Raw genomic sequence first — 14,935 nt, forward strand, 5'->3', positions numbered from 1 at the left:
AGCCCAAATAAATGCTTCACAGAGTTCAAATAACAGACACATCTCAACATCAACTGTTCAGAGGAGACTGTGTGAATCAGGCCTTCGTGGTCGAATTGCTGCAAAGAAACCACTACTAAAGGACACCAATAAGAAGAAGATACTTTCTTGGGCCAAGAAACCCGAGCAATGGACATTAGACCGGTGGAAATCTGTCCTTTGTTCTGATCAGTCCAAATTTGAGATTTTTGGTTTCAACCGCAGTGTCTTTGTGAGACGCAGAGTAGGTGAACAGATGATCTCTGCATGTGTGGTTCCCACCATGAAGCATAGAGGAGGTGTGATGGTGTGAGGGTGCTTTGCTTGTGACACTGTCTGTGATTTTTTTTAGGATTCAAGACACACTTAACCAGCATGGCTACCACAGAATTCGCAAGCGACACGCCATCCCATCTGGTTAGTGGAACTATCATTTGTTTTTCAACAGGACAATGACCCAACACACCTCCAGGCTGTGTAAGGGCTATTTGACCAAGAAGAAGAGTGCTGCATCAGGTGACCACACTGGGCTGCTCACAGTGGAGGATAACTGCAACATCTGTGGCAAGGAAAACAACAGTCATAAATGGCCGTCACCCACACACAAATTGATTTTACAAACACATACCTCTACGCAGCGGGTCTGACACTTATCCCACATCCGCATGACGCCGTCATGGAGCCACTGGCAATCATATTTATTCCCGTCCGTCTGGATGCAGTAGAGGGCACTGTCGTGAGGCTCCTCCCACTCCATGACACACTTCCTGTTGGACAGGAGGATGTTTGTGAAAAAGTAGACATGTAGACACTTGAAATACTATGAATTGCAGGAGGTGAAATAGTCCAAAACGAAAGCGTTACAGCATTCATTAGGTTCAACTTACTTTGATGACCTAGGCGAGGACCACTACTTCACAGTGCGGAATGTGACTGGATTTTGGAGAGTGTACTTTGAAGAATTTTAAGAAGGCAAATGTGTGTGTGCATGTTTTGAGTAAGTTAGATTGTGTATGTTGGTATGTGTTTTGAGTAGGGTGTATGTTGTGAGGTTTGTGTGCGAGTTGTCTGGGGATGCTGAAACTTCATCTGTTGTTTACGGAAAGGCGCTGGGGTGTTGGGAGTGCTGGCTGGGTTTGCGGTGGGGAAGGAGGTGGTGGTAGGGGAAATATTTTAGGAGTTCTGCCAATGGAGATCGATCATCCATTAGAGCCTCATCAATAAGTGATGCACAGGGACCGGGTGCAGACAGCAGGGCAACAGAGGCGTCTGGAGTCAGTCTCACACACACACACACACACACACACACAGGCGTGCACACACACACAGGCACACACCGTTTCTTCGTCCTAATTTTAGCAATCCAATGAGCACGAGGTCAATTCACTGTCATTGGGTCCTAAAGTGTTGAGAGACACCAGATATATCCACATATAGCCCTGATTCGACCAGACTCAAAGGAGTGTCCCTGTCACCAGACCACTTTACCTGTCTTGGCAACTGAGGTTAAAGTCAAGCAGTAACTTACTATTGTGTGTCTCTGAGAGAGTTTTGGCTGTGTCGGTTTCTTGGAGTGTGTTTTTCTGGGACAATGTGAGTCAAGAGTGCATGAGGTAGACAAGGCCCATTGGGCTGACTTCTCTTTCTCTCTCGTTTCCCCCCTCTCTGCCAAACCTATAGCCGACATGGTGAGAATGCAGCAGAGTTTGTCACAGCCACGACACAAAAACAGACATCTCTACATAAAACTAAATAAAACAATACCACATCACATGAGAAAACTATTTGCCTTTACCCAATTCCCCCAAAAACGTATTATAAATATAAAGAAATAACCCCAAAAATATGATGAAACAACGTGATACACAAAACTTACATATTCAACAAGACCATGAGATGATAGATCAATCTGATAAAATATACAACAACACTACACAACATTAACCCATAACAAGAGACAGGTGCTTCACAACACCAAGACAACAGTGTATATCAGACAGAGAATGAACTGTGTGTGTGTGTTGCTGTCCGCTGGTCGGATACCCTCCAGGCATCTGCAAAACTCAAAGTCCTGCTTTCAGCGGGAACCCAACGTCCAGACACCCCGCGCCTCCTCACTGTCCCAGGGAGCCTCCTGGGGGTGCTGTGTGTGGTGTGAATTATTGATGTCTAAAGAGGGACCCCCATCCCAGCCCAACCCTCCACTCAACTCCCCAGAGCTAGCTGACAATCAGCTTTTATTTGTGTTACTTGACTGGACCCCTCCCCACAAAAACACCTCACACACATACACACACACCACCCAAATCAAATGGCTCCGTCTCCTATGATAGCAGGACCAGGTTTGTTGTGGAAACGCTCCGCATCAATACGGGCACCGCCCAGTGCGGACTGGATAGTAACATACTGCGCTCTTTCTCTTTGGAAGATGGAGGGGAGGCAAAATGACTAGACTGTGTTGCTAGTGCTCTTATGTGTGCTGTGCTGACTCATAGCACGTGTATTGAAGTGTATGATGTAGCCGTGATGTTAATTCTCATTTTGGCACGGCACAGAATGCTTCTTTGCAAATCATAATGCTTGAACAGTTTTATAATGTATATTGATGCATGTGCTATATTGGTGGAGGTACATTTTGCCATACAATATGAGCCACAGTACATTGACAATTTATACATACGTGAATACGAAGAAAAAAAAAAGTATTGATTGACAGTTTGCTTGATGGACGGACGGTGTACCTGGGGCTGAGGCGGAGGTCCCAAGAGCGGATATAGGCTTCGTAGCCACAGGTGAGCTGCTGGAAGGGCGACTCATATACTATATCCACCACACCTGCTTCCCTCTGGGACTCTGAACCTAGACAACACAGCAACTCACACCTGAGACAGTGAAAGGGAGGAGGGAGAAATAGAGAGAAAGTAGGAAAAAGAAGAAAGATGAAGAGAGAGACAGTTCAGTTCCTGCACCTAAGATCACAGACATGTTACATGTACACTCTTCCCTCTGTATCAATAAATAACCGCTGGCTACTTTACGTCGAATACAGGAGGTCCATAGTGCTTCTGTACATGAGGATGTACAATGTTCACTTACACCCATAAGCAACCACGAATAATCAATGGAGTCCCTACTAGGTATAACTTATCTTATCTCAAAGTGAGAGGAAGACAACACACTTTTGTCACCGGTCTAGGTCTTTCTTGGAGTTGATCCTTGATTCACCCCTAAGCTCTCTGTGTATATCTTCATATTCCCACAGACAGCCCTCTCTCTCCATCTCTATATTCCCAATCCCACCGGCTCCAGACCACCCAGAGGAGATCAAAGTCAACACCTCTCTATCTGGGAGAGGGCTCTGAGGCCGATTACAGGGATCCTCCCACGCTACGACACTGTGCGGGATGGAGGTGTGTGTGTGTGAGAGAGAGAGAGAGAGAGAGAGAGAGAGAGAGAAAATGGCGTGGTGTGTAAAAAATATATATTTGTGTGTATGGGTACACAAAGGACGTGTATGGGTGGGTGTGTGTATGAGCAGTACCATGCTCTTGTGATCACAGTCCTCTGTTGGCTGGCCCCTCAGCGGCTCTGATTATTGGAGAATAACTTGCCCTCCACAGTGCGGATTATTGCAGAATAACTGTCTCTTTGTTGCTGTTTAATTCCTCCATGACCGTGACTGTGTGCGAATCACAGACCTTTGATACCTGCTCCCTAGCAACCATTTAAAGGTGCCCGCTGGCCCTGGTGACCGCACTCCCTCCCCCTCCTCGCTCGTGCCCCCACTGCCCCAAACACCAGGGGCAGACTGGTAATCCGCCAGCCTCACCCCAGGGGGCCATCTTATTGGACGAGGGCTTTCCTCACGGGGCGTCTTATTGGATGAGAGCTTTCTCAGCCCTGGGGTCTAAGCCTGGCCAATGGGGAGTCTGTGATGAGGCTCTCTCTCTGGGCTATGTGTCTGTGTGGGGTACCGACCTCTCATTTTCTTTTTACTGCTAAAACCCAGGGCTTAATGCATGCCAGACAAAGAACACCTATACCACTCAAGCCACACGTGAATAATTGACTCATAACTCAAACGTGTCTTATAGAGAGCCCCCTATATCCCTCAACCCACAAGGATATAGGCCATTCAATTCATAGCCTGAATACAACGTCTCACAGACACAATTGAGCTGATTGCACTTGAAGGTCTTCGTGGCCCTCTGAAACGTCCGACACCAAGGTGAGATGATAAAAACCCGGATCCATGAAAGCGCTCTTCACATCTGCGTCAATATATTAAAGCCCGTAATAGCACTGCGTGACGGATGGCGAGCAGCAAAAAGGGATTCTCAAATTGTTAGGTCACCACTTTTATGAGCCTAGGAAAAGATTACAGGATGGAGCATAACCATATGTCAGAAGGACTGTATCTGCATGTGGGGCTGCCACTTGCCTTTGAGCTGCGGCTTGATTGTGTGATCTGACCATCTCATGTCTGGGTCCACACCGTCACATACCTGAGTCTGGCCCAAAGCATGCCTGAGTGGAAAGTCACATGGTTGAGTCGATAAAATAATACTGACGAGTCATTACCGTCACATAACAGAGTCGGGCCCATGAAGTGAGTGAGTGCCTTTTGTGTCCCTTTGATATACAGTACCAGTCAAAGGTTTGGACACACCTTCTCATTCAAGGGTTTTTCTTTATTGTTTGTATTTTATACATTGTTTAATAATAGTGAAGACATTAAAACTATGGAGAAAAAAAACACATATGGAATCATGTACAGTAGTAACCAAAAATTATTTATATTTTTGATTCTTCAAAGTAGCCATCCTTTGCCTTGGGACTCCCGAGTGGCGCAGCGGTGTAAGGCACTGCATCTCAGTGCAAGACGTGTCACTACAGTCCCTGGTTTGAATCCAGGCTGTATCACATCGGCACAATCGGCGCAGCGTCGTCAGGGTTTGGCCGGAGTAACCCGTCATTGTAAATAATATTTTTTTCTTAACTGACTTGCATAGTTAAATAAAGGTTTTAAAAAATGAAATGACAGCTTTGCACACTCTTGGCATTCTCTCAACCAGCTTCATGAGAAATGCTTTTCCAACCGTCTTGAAGGAGTTCCCACATATGCTGAGCATTTGTTGGCTGCTTTTCCTTCACTCTGCGGTCCAACTCATCCCAAACCATCTCAATTGGGTTGAGGTCGGATGATTGTGGATGCCAGGTCATCTGATGCAGCACTCAATCACTCTCCTTGATTAAATATCACTTACACAGCCTAGAGGTGTGTTTTGGGTCCTTGTCCTGTTGAAAAACAAATGATAGTCCCACTAAGAGCAAAACAGATGGGATAGCGTATTGCTGCAGAATGCTGTGGTAGCCATGCTGGTTAAGTGTGCCTTGAATTTTAAATAAATCACCAACAGCGTCAACAGCAAAGCACCTCCACAGCATCACACCTCCTCCATGCTTCATGGTGGAAACCACACATGCGGACATCATGCGTTCACCTACTCTGCGCCTCACAATAACACAAATCTCAAATTTGGACTCATCAGACAAAAAGACAGATTTCCACCAGTCTAATGTCCATTGCTCATGTTTATTGACCCAGGCAAGTCTCTTCTTCCTATTGGTGTCCTTTAGTACTGGTTTCTTTGCAGCAATTTGAACACAGAGGCCTTTGTAGCAGGCCACTGTGTTCTTGGGGAACTTCAATGCTGCAGTAATTTTTTGGTACCCTTCCCCAGATCTGTGCCTCGACACAATCCTGTCTCGGAGCTCTACGGACAATTTCTTTGACCTCATGGCTTGGTTGTTGCTCTGACATGCACGGTCAACTATGGGACCTTATATAGACAGGTGTGTGTCTTTCCAAATCATGTCCAATCAATTGAATTTACCACAGGTGGACTGCAATCAAGTTGTAAAAACATCTCAAGGATGATCAATGAAAACAGGATGCACCTGAGCTCAATTTCAAGTCTAATAGCAAAGGGTCTGAATACTTATGTAAATAAGGTATTTCTGTTTTTATTTTGAATAAATTTGCACCCAAAAAAAATTTAATCGCTTTGTCATTATGGGGTATTGTGTGTAGATTGATGAGGGACACTTTTTTAAAATCAATTTTAGAATAAGGCTGTAACGCAACTAAATGTAGAAAAGGGGAAGGGGTCTGATTATTTGTAATTACACTCCGGCCCCCCAACCATCCGCTCATCTAGTTGATGATCCCTGCCCTAGACCCACTACAATTTGCATACTGCCCCCAATAGATCCACGGACGACGCAATAGTCATTGCACTGCACACTGCTCTATCACACCTGGACAAGAGTAACACCAATGTGAGAATGCTGTTCACCAATGTAAGAATGCTGACTACACTCAGCCTTCAACCCCATAGTTCCCTCCAGGCTCATCACTAAGCTCAGGGCCCTTGGTCTGAACCCCTCCATGCCTAACTGGGTCCTAGACTTCCTGACGGGCTGACCCCAGGTGTTGAAGGTATGCACAGGGATCCTCAACAGGGGGGACCCACAGGGGTGCATGCTCAGCTCAGCCCCTCATATGTACTCCCTTTTCACCCATGACTGTGTGGCTCCGTAAGTCTCCAACTCAATCATCAAGTTTGCTGACGACACAACAGTGGTAGGCCTGATTACCAACAACGACGAGACAGCCTACAGGGAGGAGGACAGAGGCCTGGCGGAGGGGAGCAAGGAAAATACATTCTCCCTCAACGACAACAAAACAAAGGAGCTGATCGTGGACTACAGGAGACCGTAGAGAGAGCACGCCCCCATCCACATCAATGGGGCCTAAGTGGAGAAGGTTAAAAGCTTCAAGTTCCTCTGCGTGCACATCACTGAGCATTTGAAATGGTCCCTCCACAACGACACTGTGGTGAAGAAGGCGCAACAGCATCTCTTCAACCGAGAGCATTCTGTCAGGCTGCATCACCACCTGCTACAGCAACTACACCGCTTGCAACCGCAAGGCTCTCCAGAGGGTGGTGCGGTCAGCCCAATACATCACCGGGGGCACAATGCCTGCCCTCCAAGACATCTACAGCACCCGGTGCCACAGGAAGGCCAAGAAGATCATCAAGGACATCAGCCATCCGAGCCACAGCCAGTTCACCCTTCTACCATCTAGCAGGCGAAGACAGTACAGGGGCATCAAAGCAGGGACAGAAAATTGAAGATGGCTTCTATCTCCAGGTCATCAGACTGTTAACCAGTCATCACTGGCCGGCCTCCGCTCTGTACCCTTTCCTGCACCTTAGATACTGTCACTAGCCAGCTACCACCTGGTAATCTACCCTGCACCTTAGAGACTGATGCCCTAGCTACAGTGCCTTCAGAAATTATTCACACCCCTTGACATTTGCCACATTGTGTTGTGTTACAGCCTGAATTTGAGGCAGTACATTTGCTGAGGATACACATTGCACTCTTTGAGAGAGGTAATTAGCAAACCAGGCCAAAGACCCCTCAGAGACACCAATACTCCTTAGCTGACCCACAAGAATTGAATGGTCTACCTCAACAAGTTATTAATTACACTTTGGGTGATGTATCAATACACCAAGTCACTACAAAGACACAGGCATCCTTCCTAACTCAGTTGCCAGAGAGGTAGGAAACCACTCAGGGATTTCACCATGAGGCCAATGGTGACTTTAAATCAGTTACAGAGTTTAATGGTTGTGATAGGAGAAAACTGAGGATGGATCAACAATATTGTAGTTACCCCACAATACTAACCTAACTGGCAGAGTGCAAAGAAGGAAGCCTGTATAGAATAAAAAATATTCCAAAACATGCATCATGTTTGCAACAAGGCAATAAAGTAAAATTGCAAAAATGGGCAAAGCAATTCACTTTTTGTCCTGAATACAACATATTACGTTTGGGGCAAATCTAATACAACACAGTTACTGAGTACCACTCTACACATTTTCAAGCATAGTGGTGGCTACATCATATTATGGGTTGGCTTGTAAACATTAAGGATTGGGGAGTTTTTTTAGGATTAAAAATAAAATGTAATGGAGCTAAGCACAGGCAAAATCCTAGAGAAAAACCTGGTTCAGTCTGCTTTCCACCAGACTCTGGATGAAGAATTCACCTTCCCGCATCGCACCGACAGAAACAAACATCTCTCTGGTAAGAAAAAGGGTGGGGGGGGGGGTATGCCTTATGATTAACAAGTCGTGGTGTGGTCATAACAACATACACAAACTCAAGTTCTTTTGTTCACCTCACCTAGAATTCCTTACAATAAAATGCAGACCGCATTATCTACCAAGAGAATTCTCTTCGATTATAATCACAGCCATGTATATCCCCCCAACCAGACACCTCGACGGCCCTGAAAGAACTCTATGTAAATTGGAAACCACATATCCTGAGGCTGCATTTATTGTAGCTGGGGATTTTAACAAGGCTCATCTGAAAACAAGACTCCCTAAATTGTATCAGCTCATTGACTGCGCAACCCGGGTTGGAAAAATTCTCGATCATCGCGACGCATACAAAGCCCTCCCTCGCCCTCCTTTCGGCAAATCTGACCACAACTCCATTTTGTTGCTCCCAGCCTATAGACAGAAACTAAAACAGGAAACACCGGTGCTCAGGTCTGTTCAACGCTGGTCCGACCAATCTGATTCCACGCTTAAATATTGCTTCGATCACGTGGACTGGGATATGTTTCGAATAGCATCGGACAACAACATTGATGTACACGCTGATTCGGTGAGTGAGTTTTTAGCAAGAGCATCGGTGATGTTGTACCCACGGTGACAATTAAAACCTTCCCCAACCAGAAACCATGGATTGATGGCAGCATTTGCGCAAAACTGAAAGCGCGAACCACTTCTTTTAATCATGGCAAGGAGACCGAAAACATGACCGAATACAAACAGTGTAGCTATTCCCTCCGTCTTGGCAATCAAACAAGCTAAGCGTCAGTATAGAGACGAAGTAGAGTCACAATTCAACGGCTCAGACATGAGACGTATGTGCCAGGGTCTACAGACAATCACGGATTACAAAAATAAAACCAGCCCGGTCGTGGACACCGATGTCTTGCTCACAGACAAACTAAACAACTTCTTTGCTCGCTTTGAGGACAATACAGTGCCACTGACACAGCCGCTACCAAAACCTGTGGGCTCTAATTCACCGCAGCCAACGTGAGTAATACATTTAAACGTGTTAACCCTCGCAAGGCTGCCGGCCCAGATGGCATCCCTCACCGCGTCCTCAGAGCATGTGCAGACCAGCTGGCTGCTGTGTTTATGGACATATTCAATCAAGCCCTATCCCAATCTGCTGTTCCCACATGCTTCAAGATGGCCACCATTTTTCCTGTTCCCAAGAAAGCTAAGGTAACTGAGCTAAATGACTATCGCCCCATAGCACTCATTTCTGTCATCATGAAGGATCATATCACCTTCACCCTACCTGACACCCTAGACCCACTCCAATTTGCTTACCGCCCCGACAGGTCCACAGACGACGCAATCGCAATCACACTAGCCTCTAGTCCTGCTCACTATACCTTATCCAACCTATTAGTTCCACCACCCACACATGCAATGACATCTCCTGGTTTCAACGATGTTTCTAGAGACAATATCTCTCTCTTCATCACTCAATACCTAGGTTTACCTCCACTGTATTCACATCCTACCATACATTTGTCTGTACATTATACCTTGATGCTATTTTATCGCCCCCAGAAACCTCCTTTTACTCTATGTTCCAGACGTTCTAGACGACCAATTCTCATAGCTTTTAGCCGTACCCTTATTCTACTCCTCCTATGTTCCTCTGGCGATGTAGAGGTGAATCCAGGCCCTGCAGTGCCTAGCTCCACTCCTATTCCCCAGGCGCTCTCTTTTGACGACTTCTGTAACCGTAATAGCCTTGGTTTCATGCATGTTAACATTAGAAGCCTCCTCCCTAAGTTTGTTCTATTCACTGCTTTAGCACACTCTGCCAACCCGGATGTTCTAGCTGTGTCTGAATCCTGGTTTAGGAAGACCACCAAAAACTCAGACATTTTAATTCCAAACTACAACATTTTCAGACAAGATAGAACTGCCAAAGGGGGCGGTGTTGCAATCTACTGCAAAGATAGCCTGCAGAGTTCTGTCCTACTATCCAGGTCTGTACCCAAACAATTTGAACTTCTACTTTTAAAAATCCACCTCTCTAAAAACAAGTCTCTCACCGTTGCCGCCTGCTATAGACCACCCTCTGCCCCCAGCTGTGCTCTGGACACCATATGTGAACTGATTGCCCCCCATCTATCTTCAGAGTTCGTGCTGCTAGGCGACCTAAACTGGAACATGCTTAACACCCCAGCCATCCTACAATCTAAACTTGATGCCCTCAATCTCACACAAATAATCAATGAACCTACCAGGTACCTCCCCAAAACCTTAAACACGGGCACCCTCATAGATATCATCCTAACCAACTTCCCCTCTAAATACACCTCTGCTGTCTTCAACCAAGATCTCAGCGATCACTGCCTCATTGCCTGCATCCGTAATGGGTCAGCGGTCAAACGACCTCCACTCATCACTGTAAAACGCTCCCTGAAACACTTCTGCGAGCAGGCCTTTCTAATCGACCTGGCCGGGGTATCCTGGAAGGATATTGATCTCATCCCGTCAGTAGAGGATGCCTGGATATTTAAAAAAAATGCCTTCCTAACCATCTTAAATAAACATGCCCCATTTAAGAAATTTAGAACCAGGAACAGATATAGCCCTTGGTTCTCCCCAGACCTGACTGCCCTTAACCAACACAAAAACATCCTATGGCGTTCTGCATTAGCATCGAACAGCCCCCGTGATATGCAGCTGTTCAGGGAAGCTAGAAATCATTATACACAGGCAGTTAGAAAAGCCAAGGCTAGCTTTTTCAAGCAGAAATTTGCTTCCTGCAACACTAACTCAAAAAAGTTCTGGGACACTGTAAAGTCCATGGAGAATAAGAACACCTCCTCCCAGCTGCCCACTGCACTGAAGATAGGAAACACTGTCACCACTGATAAATCCACCATAATTGAGAATTTCAATAAGCATTTTTCTACGGCTGGCCATGCTTTCCACCTGGCTACTCCTACCCCGGACAACAGCACTGCACCCCCAACAGCAACTCGCCCAAGCCTTCCCCATTTCTCCTTCTCCCAAATCCATTCAGCTGATGTTCTGAAAGAGCTGCAAAATCTGGACCCCTACAAATCAGCCGGGCTAGACAATCTGGACCCTTTCTTTCTAAAATTATCTGCCGAAATTGTTGCCACCCCTATTACTAGCCTGTTCAACCTCTCTTTCGTGTCGTCTGAGATTCCCAAAGATTGGAAAGCAGCTGCGGTCATCCCCCTCTTCAAAGGGGGGGACACTCTTGACCCAAACTGCTACAGACCTATATCTATCCTACCGTGCCTTTCTAAGGTCTTCGAAAGCCAAGTCTACAAACAGATTACCGACCATTTCGAATCTCACCATACCTTCTCTGCTATGCAATCTGGTTTCAGAGCTGGTCATGGGTGCACCTCAGCCACGCTCAAGGTCCTAAACGATATCTTAACCGCCATCGATAAGAAACATTACTGTGCAGCCGTATTCATTGATCTGGCCAAGGCTTTCGACTCTGTCAATCACCATATCCTCATCGGCAGACTCGACAGCCTTGGTTTCTCAAATGATTGCCTCGCCTGGTTCACCAACTACTTCTCTGATAGAGTTCAGTGTGTCAAATCGGAGGGTCTGCTGTCCGGACCTCTGGCAGTCTCTATGGGGGTGCCACAGGGTTCAATTCTTGGACCGACTCTCTTCTCTGTATACATCAATGAGGTCGCTCTTGCTGCTGGTGAGTCCCTGATCCACCTCTACGCAGACGACACCATTCTGTATACTTCCGGCCCTTCTTTGGACACTGTGTTAACAACCCTCCAGGCAAGCTTCAATGCCATACAACTCTCCTTCCGTGGCCTCCAATTGCTCTTAAATACAAGTAAAACTAAATGCATGCTCTTCAACCGATCGCTACCTGCACCTACCCGCCTGTCCAACATCACTACTCTGGACGGCTCTGACTTAGAATACGTGGACAACTACAAATACTTAGGTGTCTGGTTAGACTGTAAACTCTCCTTCCAGACCCATATCAAACATCTCCAATCCAAAGTTAAATCTAGAATTGGCTTCCTATTTCGCAACAAAGCATCCTTCACTCATGCTGCCAAACATACCCTTGTAAAACTGACCATCCTACCAATCCTCGACTTTGGCGATGTCATTTACAAAATAGCCTCCAATACCCTACTCAACAAATTGGATGCAGTCTATCACAGTGCAATCCGTTTTATCACCAAAGCCCCATATACTACCCACCATTGCGACCTGTACGCTCTCGTTGGCTGGCCCTCGCTTCATACTCGTCGCCAAACCCACTGGCTCCATGTCATCTACAAGACCCTGCTAGGTAAAGTCCCCCCTTATCTCAGCTCGCTGGTCACCATAGCATCTCCCACCTGTAGCACACGCTCCAGCAGGTATATCTCTCTAGTCACCCCCAAAACCAATTCTTTCTTTGGCCGCCTCTCCTTCCAGTTCTCTGCTGCCAATGACTGGAACGAACTACAAAAATCTCTGAAACTGGAAACACTTATCTCCCTCACTAGCTTTAAGCACCAACTGTCAGAGCAGCTCACAGATTACTGCACCTGTACATAGCCCACCTATAATTTAGCCCAAACAACTACCTCTTTCCCAACTGTATTTAATTTTAATTTATTTATTTATTTTGCTCCTTTGCACCCCATTATTTTTTATTTCTACTTTGCACATTCTTCCATTGCAAAACTACCATTCCAGTATTTTACTTGCTATATTGTACTTACTTTGCCATCATGGCCTTTTTTGCCTCTACCTCCCTTCTCACCTCATTTGCTCACATTGTATATAGACTTGTTTATACTGCATTATTGACTGTATGTTTGTTTTTACTCCATGTGTAACTCTGTGTCGTTTTATCTGTCGAACTGCTTTGCTTTATCTTGGCCAGGTCGCAATTGTAAATGAGAACTTGTTCTCAACTTGCCTACCTGGTTAAATAAAGGTAAAATAAATAAATAAATAAAACACTGCACACTGCCCTTACCCATCTGGACAAGAGGAATACCTATGTAAGAATGCTGTTCATCGATTACAGCTCAGCATTTAACACCATAGTACCCTCCAACCTCGTCATTAAGCTTGAGACCCTGGGTCTCGACCTCGCCCTGTGCAACTGGGTCCTGGACTTTCTGACGGGGCGCCCCCAGGTGGTGAGGGTAGGAAACAACATCTCCACCCCGCTGATCATCAACACTGGGGCCCCACAAGGGTGCGTTCTCAGCCCTCTCCTGTACTCCTTGTTCACCCATGACTGCGTGGCCATGCACGCCTCCAACTCAATCATCAAGTTTGCAGATGACACTACAGTGCTAGGCTTGATTACCAACAACGACGAGACGGCCTACAGGGATGAGGTGAGGGCCCTCAGAGTGTGGTGTCAGGAAAACAACCTCACACTCAACAAAACAAAACAAAGGAGATGATCGTGGACTTCAGGAAACAGCAGAGGGAGCACCCCCCTGTCCACATCGACGGGACAGTAGTGGAGAAGGTGGAAAGTTTTAAGTTCCTCAGCGTACACATCACGGACAAACTAAAATGGTCCACCCACACAGACAGCGTGGTGAAGAAGGCGCAACAGCGCCTCTTTAACCTCAGGAGGCTGAAGAAATTTGGCTTGTCACCAAAAGCACTCACAACTTTTACAGATGCACAATCGAAAGCATCCTGTCGTGCTGTATCACCGCCTGGTACGGCAACTGCTCCACCCACAACCATAACGCTCTCCAGAGGGTAGTGAGGTCTGCTCAACGTATCACCGGGGGCAAACTACCTACCCTCCAGGACACCTACACTACCCGATGTCACAGGAAAGCAAAAAAGATCATCAAGGACAACAACCACCCGAGCCATTCCCTGTTCACCACGCTATCATCCAGAAGGCGAGGTCAGTACAGGTGCATCAAAGCTGGGACCGAGAGACTGAAAAACAGCTTCTATCTCAAGGTCATCAGACTGTTAAATAGCCATCACTAACATTGAGTGTCTGCTGCCAACATACCGACTCAAATCTCTAGCCACTTTAATAATTACAAATGGGATGTAATAAATGTATCACTAGTCACTTTAAAAACAATGCCACTTTATATCATGTTTACATACCCTACATTACTCATCTCATATGTATATATTGTACTCTATACCATCTACTGCATCTTGCCTATGCTGTTCGGCCATCGCTCATCCATATATTCATATTCATTCCTTTACACTTGTGTGTATAAGGTAGTTGTTGTGAAGTTGTTAGATTACTTGTTAAATATTACTGCATGGTCAGAACTAGAAGCACAAGCATTTCGCTACACTCACATTAAGATCTGCTAACAATATGTATGTGACCAATAAAATGTGATTTGATTTGACCTTTCAGCAGGACAATAACCTAAAACACAAGGTCAAATCTAAACTGGAGTTGCTTACCAAGAAGACAGTGAATGTTCCCGAGTGGCGAGTTACAGTTTTGACTTAAATCTATGGCAAGATCGGAAAATGGTTGTTTAGCAATGATCAACAACATATTTTGACAGAGCTTGAAGAATGTTGAAAAGAATAATGGGCAAATGTTGCACAATCCTGGTGTGGAAAGCTCTGAGACTTACCCAGAAAGACTCACAGCTGCCAAAGGTGCTTCTACAAGTATTGACTCAGGGGTGTGAATACTTATGTAAATTAGACATTTCTGTATTTAAATTTCAATACATTTGCTAAAATTGTGTCAT

At 45.8% G+C, this 14,935-nt stretch overlaps 1 pseudogene; it reads right to left on the reverse strand.

Moving 5' to 3' along the window:
* Positions 1-443: 443 nt before the first annotated feature.
* LOC109899091 (F-box/WD repeat-containing protein 4-like) overlaps positions 444-14,935 on the reverse strand; it is a 33,016-nt pseudogene continuing 18,524 nt past the window's right edge.

The sequence above is a fragment of the Oncorhynchus kisutch genome, linkage group LG11 (assembly GCF_002021735.2).
Source record: "Oncorhynchus kisutch isolate 150728-3 linkage group LG11, Okis_V2, whole genome shotgun sequence".
Lineage (NCBI taxonomy): Eukaryota > Metazoa > Chordata > Actinopteri > Salmoniformes > Salmonidae > Oncorhynchus > Oncorhynchus kisutch.